General features: G+C 36.4%; 1 long non-coding RNA gene across 1 annotated transcript; it reads right to left on the bottom strand.

Annotated features, from left to right (window-relative positions):
* Nucleotides 1-2,006: 2,006 nt before the first annotated feature.
* LOC136852739 (uncharacterized) lies at nt 2,007-5,517 on the bottom strand. The gene is made up of 3 exons (XR_010857232.1): nt 5,123-5,517; nt 2,557-2,684; nt 2,007-2,118 (listed from the first exon to the last, which is right to left on the bottom strand). It is a non-coding gene; the product is annotated as an uncharacterized lncRNA (long non-coding RNA).
* Nucleotides 5,518-6,463: the final 946 nt, after the last annotated feature.

Raw genomic sequence — 6,463 nt, 5'->3', positions numbered from 1 at the left:
AAGACACATTTCAAAAGGATTCTCTTCTCTCTTTCTTTCTCTTCTTCTTTCTTTCTGTTTCAAGAAAAGTCTCTTTCAGCGGAAATATACTAAATCACTTTCAAAAAAGTTGGTTTTTGAGCAGAGAACTTAACTTAAAACGAGAGAGAGAGAGAGAGAGAGAGAGAGAGAGAGAGAGAGAGAGAGAGAGAGAAAGCTGGTAACTACTGAACAATGAATTGAGCACATTCAAACCTAGTTAGTGTCCTCTTCTGAACACATACGAGGACAATCACCATTTGCCTAAAAACATCCTAATTACCGACAACCCAACCATCACTAATAAAAATTTTAAGCTAAAAACATTATAATTATAATAACTATCATCATTATTATGGAAGCCCAAAGAGGCCTCCAAATCATTCCCAGACTAAGGCTTAGGCCTAAGGTTTGCCAAAAATATTTGGTCTTCGGTGAGAAGTGGCAACAATTGGAGGGGCTGGTCAGGATAGCCTCAAGGTGCCAAGACTGCGTACGAGAATTCATGAAAATCATTCCTGTCTCAGAGAATCTAATCATTTATTGTCAGCAACGACGCCAACCTATTATTAGTAATAGAACCATAGAATTGCACTCATGTTTTCAGTCCTGGGAACCAACACGCACATGAACGAACCAGACAAAGAACGGTCTCCTTGACAAAAGTAATGAAGACATCAAGTTTAACAAACATATGTTACAAATACAGCTATCCTTTTTTTTTTTTTAGCTGATAGGTAAGATGGGTGAAACAAGAATAAGGGCAGTTAGCTAACTAACCATGGTACAGAATAGTTTAGAAAGATAAGCATTAGAGTAATGCTTATCTTAGGTAAAGGTACAATTTTTCTTGCTATGGCCTTAATATTAACATATTACAAAAATGATTTTGCACTATACTGACAAAGTGAATTGTACAAATTATATGTTGTGCACTTGCAAATTGTACTGCCAAAAGTGAAGAGCATTATACAGGGTACCTCTATGTGCAAAAGTTCTATCTTTCCTACAAGAAAACCCGGGAATGAGACCCTGAATTCCTACCTATCTGTCTTAAAGCAAATTAATGAAAAACTTCACATTACGTAAATAAATAAACTGTGAAAAATAGTTACGGGAACACTTACTCTGAGCACGTTTCTTGACTGCTGTTAGTGACGCAACTTCCACTGAAGGATTCTGTAATCTATAAAAAAAAATTGAGAATGAGAAACACACACACAAATGAACATGAGATCAAACATATAATACACAAAATGGGATTGGATTATTGGAGTTGCAAACAATATCAGACATTTCAGAACAATGATTTGAAAATAATTGTAATTGAATTGAATATACAATTTAGGCCAAAGGCCAAGCACTGGGACCCATGAGGTCATTCTGCACTGAAACGGAAATTGACAGTAAAAGCTTTGAAAGGTGTAACAGGAGGAAAATCTTTTGCAGCTGAAGCACTATGAATCAACTGTTAGGAGAGGGTGGAAAGTAAGATGGAAGAAAGAGGACAGGAATGGTGGAACAGTACAAAGCATGAAAGGGATTATAGCAGCTAGGGGCCATGGAAGGCACGCTGAAAAGAACCTTTAGTAATGCCTACAGTGCCCCGCATGAGGTGCACTGACGGCACTAACCCTCTACGGGGTGGAAACAATTGGAAAACAAATACAAATGATAAGTGGGACACTTACGTTGTTTTGTGCAACTTCTTGTCTTGTAAAGAGTCCTTTCCATAGGTCCTGCCTGGAGGATGGGTCTTCAAGCAAGGGCTGTGTCACCTAAAAATGAAACAAAAATCGTTTTTAAAACTGAAAATAAAATGACATCTCTCACACCAAACACAATCATTGCAAAAGTACTACGCAGTAAATGCAAACACAAATCAAATCAAAATCAAATGTTAGCAAATTTCTTAACAGAACATGAAAATTATTAAAAAGAATTATAAGAGCTTAAATACCATCTTTAGGCAAGCAAGGTGCTTCTTACCTCTGAATGAAACGGGAATATGAAAGTCTATTCACTTCAAGACATCACTGAGACATATAGGCAGACATGGCCTATAGCCCCTTCGATTTTCTCAACTGGCTTTTCTGATAACTGTAATAAAAGAGAGAAAAACAAAAAAATGAGGGCGAGAGAACAAATGAAGACATTCTCAAAATAATATGCTCTAATACATGAGCATATCTACAGTCTAAACATGCTCCTAATTTTTTTTAGATTCTCCAACTGATATTCACGTTACATTACAGCAGGTCATAAAATTGCAACATCAGTCAGAATAGACATTATTATATATCATATATTTTATACTTAACAAGCAAATTCTTGTAAACACCACTTACAATAGATTACTGAATATGGTTTCAATATTAGTGAATCATTTCACTCAACACCACAAAATATGTGCAATTTGGAACTACAAGAAAAGACGAGGCATCAATGTTTTTGTATGGAAAACCTTGCAATGCTGTCACCAAGGGCATTGTGACGCCAAAATAATAAAGAATGAAGAATATGAGCAGCCACTCTTACCATGATTTCAGAGCCTGAAGGAATTCTTTCAGGGGCCTTCTGTTGGTTACTCCAGCAGTCAAAATTTGCAAGTAGTCAAGACATCCACCAGATATCTTTGACCTATCTTTTTCAGAGGTGCTGTTTACCTGAAATTAGAAAAAAAAGTTTGTTAGCAGACCTGTGTTATTATTATTATTATTATTATTATTATTATTATTATTATTATTATTATTATTATTATTATTATTATTATTATTATTATATTTCAATAGTTTGAATCAACTGTTAGGAAAGGGTAAAGGAAAGTAAGATGGAAGAAAGATTATGAATGGAGGAACAGTACAAAGAATGAAAGGGGTTGCAGTTAGGGGACGAGGGGTCGCTGCAAAGCACCTTTGGTAATGCCTACAGTGCACCGCATGAGGTGCACTGATGACGCTACCCCACCTACGGGTTTAACATTACTTCACTTCACAAGGGTTAACAGAACTTTCAGTAAGTTTCTACACTTCATTAAACACTCCTTCATTGAGAGTCTACGTTGGTCATTGGTAATTACCCTAATTAACGAACTGAAACTAAACGAGAGAGAGAGAGAGAGAGAGAGAGAGAGAGAGAGAGAGAGAGAGAGAGAGAGAGAGAGATAAGATACTCGAAATAATGATGGCTTAGTTTTCGGAAGACTACAGCCACCTCCCACATTATACTTTACATTTTTCTTGGGTAAAACACATCGAAACAAAAAAAATTTCATATCAATACCTGACCTTCGCAATGCCTAATAACAGAAAAAATAATCAAATTACGACATATAAGGAAAGACAATACCAGCCCCCACCCTCCACAGCTAATACGGCAAAATTGTAACCAGTAAAACATCCCTAGGTTACGTTAGGTTGGTATTTTTAGGTTCTTTAGTGCTCTATTTTCCTAGCCATTTTGCATGACAAACCCAAAATGGTTTATCATGCAAAAATGGCTAGCTGAGTCTTCCGAAATGGCTGGCTGAGTCTTCCAAAGTTACCTAATGCCGGCTTAAACAGCTAATAAGAGGTACTGAGCTAATTATATAGTGGTTGCCAAAAAATCGAAACCTGCCCTCCCAACCCCTTCCCGATGGAAGGGTGGGAGGGCGGGGGCGTGTTAATACCAAGATACATTTAACCATGGTTCTCAATCGAAACTAGCGTTGCATTTTGAATGACGACAATGTTTATGTAAATGGCGTATTTCTATTTTATCTTATATATTTTTTGGCTCATTGCCCAGACATCGTCATTTGTCATTTGCAACATATATGGCGAGACTACCACTGACCCTGACCCCACTAATGTCACACCAAGGGTGTTCTAATGCTGTACAACCTCATTATATATTTCACAGAAAACAGTTTTAGTTTTTAAAGGCAAATCTTATACACTCACACCTGTATACATTAAGCTACTGGGGCCAGCAACTAGCAACAAGCTTCAGAATTAAGTTATTATTCCCAGAGAGAAAGAAGGAGACACAAAGAGAGAGAGAGCGAGAGAGAGAGAGAGAAACAGAGAGAGAGAGAGAGATTCTCTTGTAAAGAGAGAGAGAGAGTTTATTTCGGTAAACTTTCTATAAAATTAATTTTCCTACACTTTCAACGAAATTTGGGATTAATTTAGAGTCCATGGTTTACTTTGGTGCCAAAATCATTTCAAATGATTGTTGACTTGTTCTGGCAAGCGTGGCTGTAGTGTTTCAGTTATTATTATTAAATTAAAATAGTTTAAACCAGACCAAACAGATGGTAGTACTAAATGTTCACGAATAAAGGTATTCACAACCTGTGGAGTTCCATTGTAATTGGCTGGCCTGAAAGATTAAAATGAAACCCAGAACCAGGTCCATGGGACTGAAATGTCTCAAAGCTTTCAAAATCGCAGAAGAAATTCTTAAACAAAGTGTCAGGTTCAGCATTTGTACCGTATATAAATAAAAAAACAAAAGACGATTACTTAGCACAATACATTGACAAAAAGCAAAACGCATCAGCAGAAAAACTGGGCGATAAAATCGATAACAACAAGGCACAATGTCAACTCTTAACCAGTACGTACGATCGAATATGACTGAAAATATACCAAGTAAAAAAAAATTTAGATAAATTTGACTCAGTTTATTCCAATAGCCTGAAAATTCATGGGTATTTACTGGTTTACTTTTTGCAAAAAATTTTCACTTTCAGTCGATTACAGTTTAACCAGACCACTGAAAAAATTAACGTTCCTGGCTGAAATTAAAATGATTCACGCTAGGACTGTAATGGTCTCTTTCACTCTGTGCTAATTAACTTAGCACTTGCAAGTGGATGAATACATCTTGTATTAACCAGCGTACGATAAACGACTTCACAGAAATTGCAAACACGAAAATGATACCATTTACTGACTTTAAAAAAAAAACATTTTCATTAGTCGAAACAATCACCTCCTGTTCCCAAATAAGCAATTATAAATACCTGTGCTAATTAATCTTCAGCAGGATGAACAAACACCAACAACTATTAACCTAAAAAGCTGTGCAGAATTGACAACACGAAAATGGTACTTACTAAAAAAATATTAGCTATCACCACGAAAACGGATTAGTTTCGACTGTCACTTCTCCATCATGGCTGCCTGAGAACTGCTGCAGCTCAAGGAGAAAACCAAGATTCTCTCTCGGCCAATCAGAGACCTCCACCAAAGAAAAACCATTTCCATCGCCTTCTGTCATTGGCTGAAACCTTGAACCTTTGGCCAATGAATGGAGAGCTTTGAAAGCGATACCCCCATCGGCTGGGCCAGACTATTAAAAACAGATTTCTAAATGGTTTTTATTTTTTTTCCCTTGGGAATATTGTCACTTCCAGTATTCATATGAATATTCCTTAAACAAACAGATATAGAAAGAGATGTTTCATTAAAAGACTCATTGCCAAGTGGATCAGTTTACCAATGGGACGTGATAAAGGTTATCAGTTTTAAACTGTCATCAAATTATAGTAGGGGAGGGGAGACAGAGAGGAGGAGGGGAGGGGGGGAAAGGAGGGAGGAAGTGAAGGGGCAGATAAAACGTCTTCGTGAAACAAGAAATAAGGAGGAGGCATAAAAAGAGGAAAAAATTATGTCGGAATGCTATGCCAATTTACCTCCCCACCTCTTTTCAGAGTGATGCTCTGCCGAATGCAACGGTTGGGTTGGGGGGCGGAAGGGGGAGTTGGGGGTAAGACCAGGTGCCTGACAGCCGAAAACAATGTACCTGGGAATACATCGTACGTGAGAAAAATAATGAGTTTTCTACTGATAATACCCACAGACTAAAGTTTAAAGAGATAATATATATATATATATATATATATATATATATATATATATATATATATATATATATATATATATATATATATATATATATATATATATATATATATATATATATATATATATATATATATATATATATATATATATATATATAATCGTAAGTGGAGACACTTGACTACACTCATAAGTGTTGCATCATCGGCTTAGAATAGTGAATTTGGACGGTATTTTTAAGATCGAAGTTGTTCGCACATGAATGAATCTCTTGTCCATTACTTCTCTCTCTCTCTCTCTCTCTCTCTCTCTCTCTCTCTCTCTCTCTCTCTCTCTCTCTCTCTCTCTCTCTCTTATGCGTTCAGAAACATTTAGGGAAGAGAGAGAGAGAGAGAGAGAGAGAGAGAGAGAGAGAGAAAGCCTATGAACCAGGCATAATTAAGCACTCAATTCCCTGTTAAATTAGATTAAAAAAATAACCAAAAAGGTTAAATTTGCTCTAACTTGTATTAGAAGGATGAGACGGTGCAATTTCAATTGTATACAGAGAGAGAGAGAGAGAGAGAGAGAGAGAGAGAGAGTAAAGTATATAA

The sequence above is a fragment of the Macrobrachium rosenbergii genome, chromosome 26 (genome assembly GCF_040412425.1).
Source record: "Macrobrachium rosenbergii isolate ZJJX-2024 chromosome 26, ASM4041242v1, whole genome shotgun sequence".
NCBI classification, from domain to species: domain Eukaryota; kingdom Metazoa; phylum Arthropoda; class Malacostraca; order Decapoda; family Palaemonidae; genus Macrobrachium; species Macrobrachium rosenbergii.
The sequence above is the reverse complement of the archived record's forward strand: the minus strand, read 5'-3'. Positions and strand labels throughout refer to the sequence as shown.